The sequence below is a fragment of the Macrotis lagotis genome, chromosome 3 (genome assembly GCF_037893015.1).
Source record: "Macrotis lagotis isolate mMagLag1 chromosome 3, bilby.v1.9.chrom.fasta, whole genome shotgun sequence".
Taxonomy (NCBI): Eukaryota; Metazoa; Chordata; class Mammalia; order Peramelemorphia; family Peramelidae; genus Macrotis; species Macrotis lagotis.
The window spans coordinates 295426753-295438129 of record NC_133660.1 but is presented as its reverse complement, the minus strand read 5'-3'; positions in this window follow the sequence as shown (position 1 = coordinate 295438129).

The window sequence follows — 11377 nt, the reverse complement described above, 5'->3', positions numbered from 1 at the left end:
CCATTCTCTTTCCTCACATAATTACCAATTTGTCTAGGCCCTTATGCCTCTCCATTTTATTATTAGAATAGCCTTATGATTGCTTTCTTTTCCTCAATTTTCTCATTTCATTTTCCATATTCTGCCAAAGTGATTTTCTTTAAAGACACATGTGACCTTATCATTCTTCTTTATAAATTTTAGTGGCTTCTGGTCATCTAACTAGGAACCATATAAACTTCTCTGCTTAACTTTTAAAGTCTTTAGCAACTAGTCGTTGATCTATCTGTCTGACCTCAATGCCATTGTGCATTATTCTCCCTCCTAAACTCTATGGTACAGTCAAAATAGCCATCTCTGGGTTCCTTATAATGAACACTCTATTCCTAGTCTTTATGCCATTGCACTGTCTCACTTGCTTAGGATGCACTCTTTCTTCCTGTGAGAACCACCCCCCCCTTTCCTTCAAGTCTCACCTTCTACATGAGACATTTTGAAATTCCCCTGACTACTTGTACCTCACTTCTGAAATTGCCTTGTAACTAACTGCTTTGCATTTATTCTCTTTATATTATATATGCATATGTGGAGAAGCAGATACCACATCCCAGTTTTAAGCTTAAATCATTTAAGGAATTGGGATACCTGCAAATATATCTTCTTTTCTCTCTCAATAGAATAAAAAACTCCTTCTGAGTAAGAATTGTTGCATTCATTACATTGTATTCCCAGTGCTTAAAAAATAATTATTGGTTAATTTATTGGATAAGCTTAAGTTCATTTTCTAGTCTGACATTCACTGCCTTTGTGACCTTGGGTGTTTGATTTCTCTGGGTTTCAGTTTCCTCATTAATAAAATAAAAAGTTTATTCTAAGGTCTTATAACAGTTTGGAACCTTGATTCTCTGGGTTCTCTGGGTCTCTTTTGATTGACTTTCTTTTTTTAGATTATACTGATATCCTATTTCATTCCCTATTTAATAGTTGTAAATGTTAACAATTTTTGAATCTCTGGACTCATTTGATGTGCAGGAGTAGGGATGTAGGAGAGAAAGAGAGAGAGAGAGAGAGAGAGAGAGAGAGAGAGAGAGAGAGAGAGAGAGAGAGAGAGAGAGAGAATAGTGAATTGGCAAATATTCTGCTTCTTTCATCAGTATGGCTTCATGCGAATCCTAGGGCTTGTTTTAGAAGGAAGGCTTTTGGAGGGTCATATCTTCCTTCACATTCTAAAATTCAAATTTAAATGAATAATCTCCATTCTGGGATTTTATAAGACTGAATAAAAGTACAACTGTCATTTGGAGAGATGAGTCTTTTCTTCATTGTTGATTGCCTTAGCTCCTGAAAAGATGAAAATAATTTTTGGCAAATTTTCTCCACTAGTCTGCTGTATCACAAATATGTCTACTATTCATTCTCTTAGATTAAAACACATGAAATTTTTTTTAAAAAATTCATATCACTACATTAGTATCCATGCAAAGGGATTAGTCAATCAGATGACCTCATAAAATAAAATAAAACTTTCCATACTTCCTTTTTTTTGGAGCCTCTCAAAATTCCAGTAAGGGAGGTCATGGAGGAATAAATATCACCAATTTCATGATCTAGGAATGGAAACTCAAGTGAGAGATGGGACAAGTCACAAAGCTGATTAGTGACAGAGAGAGTAGTAGAACCCAAGATTACAGATATTCCAAGATGCTCATGAAATAGTCATGAATAACAGGCCATCACAAAGAAGCCCATCCCAGGTGAGGCTGCAGGAAGAGGAACCTGCTAGTTTAGGGATGAGAACATGAGTTTACAACTTGTGTTTTACCTCCAAGATAAAGGTCTTGGAATTTTGATTGTTGATGGAGTTAAGCAACCAAAGAATTTAAGAGCTATAAAGAAAAAAGAACATCACCTCTATCTCTAATCCTTCTCATCCTACATCCCACATCCTCTAGATCCAGTTTCCTTGCAACACACTTTTTCAGTTTTATCCAATTTTATTTTGCTTTCAATTCCTAATTCACTTCCTTCCTTCCTCTTCCAATGTTAGGAAAAAGAAGAAAAACAAAAGTCTTTACAATAGGTTTAGTCATGAAAAACAAATTCTTTCAATGATCCTTTCTGTTTTATTTCTTTTCTCCTCTCATTTCCCTCAGCCTTTGTAACTGCTATTTGCCCCAGAAATATTCATGACTGGATCTTCATCACCTTAATCAGATTCTGATTTCACATCTCGTCTTAATAACCTGCTTCAAGAGTATACCCACTAAAAAATAGCTTACTATTAGTGACAGACTTGGAAGCCCTGAAATTGTGATAAAACTCCATTCATTTATATGAATAGGTGGGTTTCAGATAAAGTCATCAAAACCATATATAGTTATATGGAAAAAATGTTCAAAATTCCTATTGATTAAAAATGTACATTAAACAACTAAAGTACCATCTCACATCTATCAGATTGGTTAATATTACAGAAAAGAAAAATGAGTAATGTTGGAGGGGATGTGGAAAAAGTGAGATACTGATGCACTGTGGGTGAAATGATATACTGATTGACCCATTCTCTAGAGCAATTTAGGACTATGTGCATGTCTACCTTTAAACAAGAAATGCCACTACTATGTCCATATCCCAAAAATGTTTTAGAAAAGGGAAAGGACCCATATAGACAAAAATATTGATAGCAGTTCTTTTAGTGATGGCAAAGAATGGGAAATTAAGAAGATACCATCAATTGGGAAATGGCTGAATTTGTTTCCTATGGCTGTGCTAGAAAATAGAATACTGTGCTATAGAAAACAATGAACAGGAATCTATGAGAAAAACTTGGAAAGCCTTACATGAACTGATGCAAAGTAAAATGAGCAGAAGTAGGAGAATATTATATATAGTGACAACAATATTATATGATGAAAGGTACTTGACAGCTGTTCTCAACAACACAAAGAAAATTCCCAGGGACTGAGGTGGATAGAAAAATTCTATCCACCAGCAGAGACAGAACTCAGAATCATAATTCAGATCAAAGCATACATTTATTATTTTTCTTGTTTTTTTCTTCTCTGTGTTTTCTTTCACAACATGGAAATATCTTTTGAATGATTTCACATCTATAATCTATATATCAAGCTGCTCACTTTCTCAATGTATGTGTGGGGGGAGGACAGGATAAAATTTGTAACTCTAAAATTAATTTTAAAAACTGCTAAATTTGTTTATTCATGCAAGTGAGGAAAAATAAAATATTAAATTTAAAAATTCCATTCGCATGTTATTGACTCAAAAAAAGTAGCCTGCTAAATGGCAAAGGATCAATGAACTCACAGTTCAAGTCTTGGTTCTCTCACTAACTAGATGTGTGTCCTTTGGCAATCAAATGACAACATCTGATTAAGCACCTACTCTGAGCTAAACAATGTGTTTGGTACTGAAGATACCAAGATGTAAAACAACCAAATTAATACTTAAACTGAATGTTTCCAAGTAGAGAGAAAAATGAGAAGCATGACCGGTCTGTGTCCTAAAAAAGAAAAAGGCAATTCGACCTGACGACTGCTACAAGGCATTTTGTAGTCTGAGATGAAAGGAACCTGAAGCTAGCCAAGAATTTAAAACTTTCTCATGGGGTAGGAATTGTGGGGTGCCCCTCCCAGAGAATGATGAAAGATATAAATCCCAAGAAAATTGACTTCCTTTACCTCGGGAAAAAATGCTAAAGAAATGTCACATTTGTTTTAACAGATCTTTATCCCCCACCAAGGACAGAGACCAAGGAAACCCAGGGAATGAATATTTCACAGAACAGGAACAACTGTGAGTTGACCTGCACATCCAATGGTCTGGAATATGTCAGAGCAAAGGATTTTAGACACAGAAGGAAACAAAGAGAGTTTTGATGAAATATTAACCAAGTCACAGATGGTGACAACAGCACCTTTTCTTTCCCTGGTATCTGTGACCTTAGCCCATTTAGTCACTGTGGGTACCCTTCCTTTCTGGCAGAAACTTCTGGCAGGCTTTGGAGGAAATGAAGACTAAAAGTGGTTTAAAAAAACATGAATATTTTATAAGAATGGGATTTTCTTTCTTTCTTTCTTCCATTCATTCTTTCTTGCTTCCTTTCTTTCTTTGCTTCCTTACTTGCTCTTTCTCTCTCTCTCTCTCTCTCTCTCTCTCTCTCTCTCTCTCTCTCTCTCTCTCTCTCTCTCTCTCCCCTTCTTTCATTAATTAAGAAATAGAGACTTACCTAGGGACACTGAGAGATTCAGTGTCCTGCCCTTCATAAGACAGCCAGCATGTGTCAGACATGTGACTTGAACCCAGGACTCAATGATGCTGAGACAGTCTATTTTCCTCACTAAATTGTTCCTCTTTCCTTTGTGGGGAAAGTCAAATTATATATGTGTGTGTGTGTGTGTGTGTGTGTGTGTGTGTGTATATCTATATATATATATATAGATATATATATATGTGTGTGTGTATGTATGTATGTATATATGTGTGTGTGTGTGTGTGTGTGTGTGTGTTTATTCTTGGCTTCATAATCAGATGTCACTTCCTAGTTTGATAAGGGCATGATGGTTGGTCCTTTCCTCCTGCCTACTCATTCCTATCTGTTTTGTTAATGTAGAGAACAGATTTCTTTGATTTCTGTGTGAGATGAATAGAATCTTTGGGATCTGTATCCTTTTCAATCAGTGATTATGGGGGTTGCATTACCTTAGAAAAGATTGGGGGGGGGAAGTAAAGGGACAGTTAGGTAGCACAGTGGATAGAGCACTGACCTGAGTTCAAATCCAGCACCAGACACTTAATAATTGCTTAGCTGTGTGACCTATGGCAAATCACTTAACCCCATTGTCTTAAATAAATAAAATTAAAAAAAGAATTAGGGACTGACTACTACTAGCTCTGTATTCCAAAGAGATCACAGAAAAGGCTTAAAAACTCACAGGTCTAAAACTATAGCAGTTGTTTTCACAATGGCAAATAATTGATGTTCATCAATGTGGGAATGACTGTACCAAATGTGGTATGTGAATGTGATGGAGTATTATTGTTCTGTGAAAAATCATGAAGAACAAGACTTCAGAACAGCCTGGAAAGACATGCATGAACGCATGTTGAGTGAAGGGAGCAGAACCAGAGCAATAGTACACAATGACAGCAACATTGGGTGATGATCCGCGAGGATGGCTTTTGCTCATCTCAGCAGTACAGTAGCCAAAGGCAAATCTAAAGCACTTATGATGGCAAAACCATTCACACCCAGAGAAGGAACTTGGAAATTTAAATGAAAAGCTTATTATTTTCCATTTTTTAATTTTGTTGTATGAATTATGATTTTTCCCCTTTCATGCTTTTTCATCCCTTTTTTATTTTTCTTTCACAAAATGATTAATATGAAGATATTTCTAACATAATTATACATCTCTAACATATAATATATTGCTTTTTTTTGTTATTTAATTTATGCAAGGCATTGAAGTTAAGAAACTTGCCCAAAGTCACAGAGGTAATTATTAAGTGTCTGTGGCTGCATTTCAACTCAGATCCTCCTAACTCCAGGGCCTGGGCTCTATCCACTGAGCCACTTAACTGCCCCAGTTAAGGGCTCTTGAAGACCATTTCCTGTCCCCAGGAAGCCTGCTGTTCTTCAACCTATCTTTCCCAAGAACCAACCTACTTATTATGGGAAAATGTATCACAAGAGCTAGAGTTCTTAGTCTGTGATTTTCTCTGTGTTTCTCTTTATATATGTAGATTGGCACTTTTCAGCAGTCAGGGGAAGCCTAATTTTCTTTTCTAAAAATATAATGTTTTACAAAGCATTACATACATTCATGTGAATATCAAGGAAAGCATTTTCTAATAGAATGCAATTTTCTCCACTCAGGCTATTGTCCTTCTGAAATCATCCTGAGTCTCTTGGGGATCCGTGACAGATGGTTAAAAACTCTTGCACCAGATTGCTAGAAACAGGGCTTTGACTTTATAGTAGGAGAAGACATTTACTAAGTCACAGAAGGACTTGGTCGTAGTCTGTGTCTTGGAAGTATTCTGTGCTAGTGAGAAGGAAATTCACATTTATGAAAATGTGAATCTCTTAGTGAATTCAACAATAGCAACAAAAACTAGTTAACATACAAGAGAGGAAAGTATGAGATTGGTTCATTCATGTGATATGGGGTGAGGAAGAGAGTGACTTTAGAATGATGTGCTGCTTACAGATCTGAGGCCACAGAAAAATTGTAGGTACATTCAAGAGAAAGACGTTTAGAAAGAAGATAGATTTAGAAGGAAAAATCATGCATTCAGGTTTTGGAAATGTTGAGCTTAAGATGAATCTGGGATATCCATTCTGAAATGTCCAATAATCAGTTGAGGATCTATAGAAAAATTAAGCGGAGAAGTAGGTAGGATGTTTTAACTGTCATCACTTTCCTAGTTACCTACCTTTCAGCCTGGAATCTTTTTTGTATCCATCATATCCAATCCATTCCCAAAATTTATTGATTCTGACTCCACAAGAGAATTGACACCCAGTGTCTTCTCCTCTCTTCTAAATTCAAGTGTCTTGTCACCTCTTACCTTGTCTAGAGTGACTGTCTCCTAAAAGGTCTCTTTGTCTCTAATTCCTTCTTTCAATGCATCCTGAAGAAAACCACAGATGTGAGAGAGTCCCTCCCATGCCAAAAATTTTCAATGTCTTCCTCATACTTCTAGTATAAAATAAACTCTTTTTATCAGAATTTAGGTTAGAAATTTAGAAAATCTAGAAATTTAACAAATTAGAAAATTTAGAAAAATAGAAATCAACTATAACCTGACTGATTTCTGTCTTGCCAGACAATTTTTTTCTTACTGTTCTTCTTAATTAAGTCTAGGTTCTGCCAAACAAAGCTACCAGTCATCCCTTTAAACTATATTTCAATCTCCTGTAAAAAGGCCATCATCTTGTATTTTGGTTATTTGCATTGCTTCTGTATATGTATTTAGGTGTGTGTGTGTGTGTGTGTGTGTGTGTGTGTGTGTGTGTGTATGTGGGGGCAGGAGGAGGAAGAGTAGAATGCACAAATTAATAATTCTGGATCTAAATCTTTTTTATTTAACTTAAATTTGCTTAGTTTCATATTTAGGGTAAGTATAAAGGCCCAGTTAATCAATTCATTAGACTGGTCAAGGCAAGACACTTGAGTTAGACAACAGGATTTAAAAAGTGGTTTGTCTTTTAGTAGTTCTTTTGTAATCACAAAAATGGTATCGTACTCAGGAGATAGATATAGATATAGATATCTATCTATATAGAGATATATAGATATATTCCCCATAATCTTAGTATAATGCACTGTTCACAATTTGCAATATTTGGAAAACCATGCAAACAGGACATGACCAAATTAGAGATGTTTGGCAGACTTTTGTAAAGTACTCGGGAATGTCAGCTATCTTCCCAAATATTCATTTTAAACTACAAAAAGAACATTAAATTCATATAAAATCACAGCAGATGTTAACAGACATCTTTTAAGGAAAAAAATCAGATATTAATTCAGTTTGCCATTCCCCCCTCCCCAGTGTGACTAAGAAATAAAGTTACAGGTAGCAGTGCCTGCATTTTAAAACAATTCACTGGCTGAATTAACCCTTTAAAAATATAACTATACAGTATGATTGCCCTCCACGAATGTGCAGTATTCCAAAGCAGGCCAACACTGAAAGACTGTCTTGCACTGAGGTTTTCCAAGAAGTTCCACGAGGCTGCAAATAAAGCATCTGCTCTGTACTAACAGTGAGCTGTCTTCAGTACAGGCCTGCATCGGCCGAACCACGCTGCCCTTGCCAAAATCCATTCATGCAGAAGAGCTTTCAGGGCTGAAAGCTGGGGCTGTGCTCAGTGATGTGGGATCGAATGCACACGCACACGGAGCTTCATTTCGTTGTGAAGCGTTTGAACAAGCTGCCGCGTGGATGGAAGGCGCCCGGAGTCCAGCTTTGACCACACGGGTACATCATTTAGCGTTATTTCAAATGCACCAGTTGGCACACATCGGTTCTCAGTCGTGTAACTTAGGAAGAAAACCATCAAACACGCCTCGACCTCATGGTCTTGGCCCCAGTGGCAGAGGCTAGGAGCCTGCGTGCCAAAGGAAGCAAAAGGATCCTGGCCAACAATTATTAGGCCCATTCATACTAGTTTGAAGACTGACAGGACAGAGGCTGTGTGTCCGTGTCTGGGTTGAGGGAGGCGATTCTCTCCTCGCATGCGGATGCCCGGGCGCCGCCGCTAACAGCCCGCCTGCGCTCCTCCAAGCCCCGGCCAGAGCCTCAGGAGACGCGGATCTGGACCGGAGCGGCCACCCGGGGCGTACTGCCCGCCCAGCAGCGCCGCATCGCCCGGAGCCGCCGCGCCGCCGCCCGGCCCGACACTGCGCAGGGCACCGCAGGGCACCGCAGGGCACCGCAGGGCCGGAGCAGCTGCGCGCGGAGCCCGGCCGAGCCCAGCCCAGCGCGCAGGGGCAGACGGCCTGGATCGAAATCTTACCAAAGATCAGAACAGTTTAAAAAAAAAAGTAAAGGGGCGGCTAGGGGGTGCCGTGGATAGAGCCCTGGAGTCAGGAGGACCAGAGTTCAAATCTGGTCTCAGACACTTAATAATGACCCAGCTGTGTGACCTTGGGCATGTCACTTAAACCCATTGCCATGTAAAAAAAAGAAAGAAGCTAAAACCAGGGCGATCATGGAAGGGAATTCTTTAACTTACAGACCAAAATTTCCTCAAATACTCAGATTGAAGAGTTAAAAGGAAACTTGTGTTTTACCTCGGATCCGATTACTCCAACGCATATCCGAAAGGAATCGCGACTCTAATATTTCAAATACACGATCAACATGTCTCAACTTGAAGACGTATAACGAGGAGGAATCCATTATTTCTCCAGGCAGTCCATTCTATTTCGGGGGAATTTTCTTGCAGATATTTTCCTTGATATTGAGTCTAATTCTGAGGGTTTGAAAGTTTTTACATTATAGACCCGAATAGGAGAAGCTGAATTCCTCTTTGAATATCCTCTGACAATCCTTCACATTCTTTCAGAAAACATTTATGTCTTCCCCAACCTCATCTTTTCAGCTGGTTAGGAAATTCCTTCCTTCTTTCCTTCCTTCCTCCCTCCCTCCCTCTTTTCCTTCTTCCATTGCTTTCTTCCTTTCCATTCCTTTTTCTTTGCTTTCTGATTGTCTTACATTGGATGCTTTCTAGCTTATCAATGTCCTTATCAAACTATGATGAACAAAACTGAACACAGTTCTCTAGTGGAGGTATAATGAGTGCAGAATGCAATGACATTTCCAGTTCTTTATTTTTAAAAGTTTGTCTCCATGTTATGCTATTATTCTATTTTATAAATCTTTTTATCTCTACAACAGGTAAAAGGATTCAAAAGGTATTTACAAGTTTGATCTCATCTCTCCTTTTCTACCTTCTTTTTCTCTTTGTTTTGTTTTTCTCTCCCATTCTCCCTTTTCCCCTCCATTATTCTTTTTTCTTCCTGACTTTTAAAATATTCTAGCATATTCCAGCAAAAATAGTCCAACATAACTCAAGAAATATCACCTTTATAGTCTTATGTAAAAGTATATATCAGTAACACAATTGGAGTATTAAAAAATCTTTATTCAATCTTTATTTAAAACTATATATCAATAACACAATTGGAGTATTAAAAAATCTTTATTCAAAGACATGTAACTGTTTTCAATATATTATTTTTTCCAATTACATTTAAAGATAGTTTTCAACAGTCATTTTTGATAAGATTTTGAGCTTCACATTTTTCTGTCTTCCTCCCTTCCCTCCTTCCTCCCCAAGACAGTAAGTAATTGATAGAGGTTACACATACGCAACCAAAAGATATATAACTATTAAAGGAGGCTACAACATAATCCTACATGGTTTGGGACATGATAGCAAGAAGTCCAAAAAGAAAACTCTCCCACCCTATACTTACTATAAAGGAGTCTAAAGAAGGGCCCCACAAAGATCTCGACTATACACATATAAATATATAGAGAGAGAACTCAGTGAGAGGTCTCCTCCACACATCCAATGGAATATATATATATATATACACTTCAATTACCAAGAGGCACAATTTTTGAAAAATTTTACTCTAAGCCACATTGTTATTATTGATAGAACAAAATAACATGTTTATTCTAAAGTTAGTCTTCTAAAAGAAGAAAAAGAAATTTGCTTCCTTTAGAATTATTTGGAGCAATTTATCATGATAGTCTTACAGAAAACGACACTAAAAGTAAATTAAAGTTCAGGAAACTTAAAATAATAGGAAGAAAACGAATTGAATTGATATAATACTAAGATTTACATAATGCTTCGCAAATTATTCATTAGATAGAGTCCTAAACCTCTATTTATGAAGACCTGAGTTCAAATCCAACCTCAGACACTTACTAACCCATGTGAACTTGGGCAAATCCCTTAACCTCTTTTTCTGCCTTAATTGACTGGGGAAGGAAATGGCAAACTAATCCAGTATTTTTGTTCAGAAAAAAAAAATCTCATGGACCATATAGTCCACAAGCTCATGAAAAACTGGCATGACTAAATGATTGAATAACAACAATGAAAAATATTTCCTTTTATTCAAAAAATAATTCTGGAGCATTGATGCTATCATTAGCCCCATTTTACATGTGAGAAAACTTTGCTGTACAGAAGCAATTTCTCCAGGTCATACAGCTCCTAAATATCTGAAACTGATTTGAATACAGTCCTGTCCTGACTCCACATCCAGTATTCTCTATCCTATGCTACCTAATTGCCTCTGGAAGTCTACACCTAAAATGAAACTAATTTCATAATGAATTCACATATTACAATAGAGAAAAAGTGTGAAGACACATTCTTTTTACCTTCACAATCATTTTATCTTTCCAGAAGTGAATCATCTACTTTTGTTCCAATAAGTCTCTCTCTCTCTCTCTCTCTCTCTCTCTCTCTCTCTCTCTCTCTCTCTCTCTCTCTCTGTCACACACACATACAAACACACACACACATACACACATACAACCCTTAATACCCTCAACCTCCCTTCTGTTCCTGTATATCTTCTGAATGACGATGGCATGTATAATTTACCACTATGAAAAATTCCTAATAAAACTTCCTAAAAAATTCCTACTTCAGGTTGCACCTAGGCGGTACAGTGGCCCTGATGTCAGGGGGACCTGAGTTAAAATTGACCTCAGACCCTTAATAATTACCTAGCTGTGTGACCTTGGGCAAGCAACTTAACCCCATTGCCTTGCAGCAAAAAGAAAAGGTTCCTAATTGAAAAAGTGGTTTGGGGGACTTTTATTTTTATTGAAATTAATA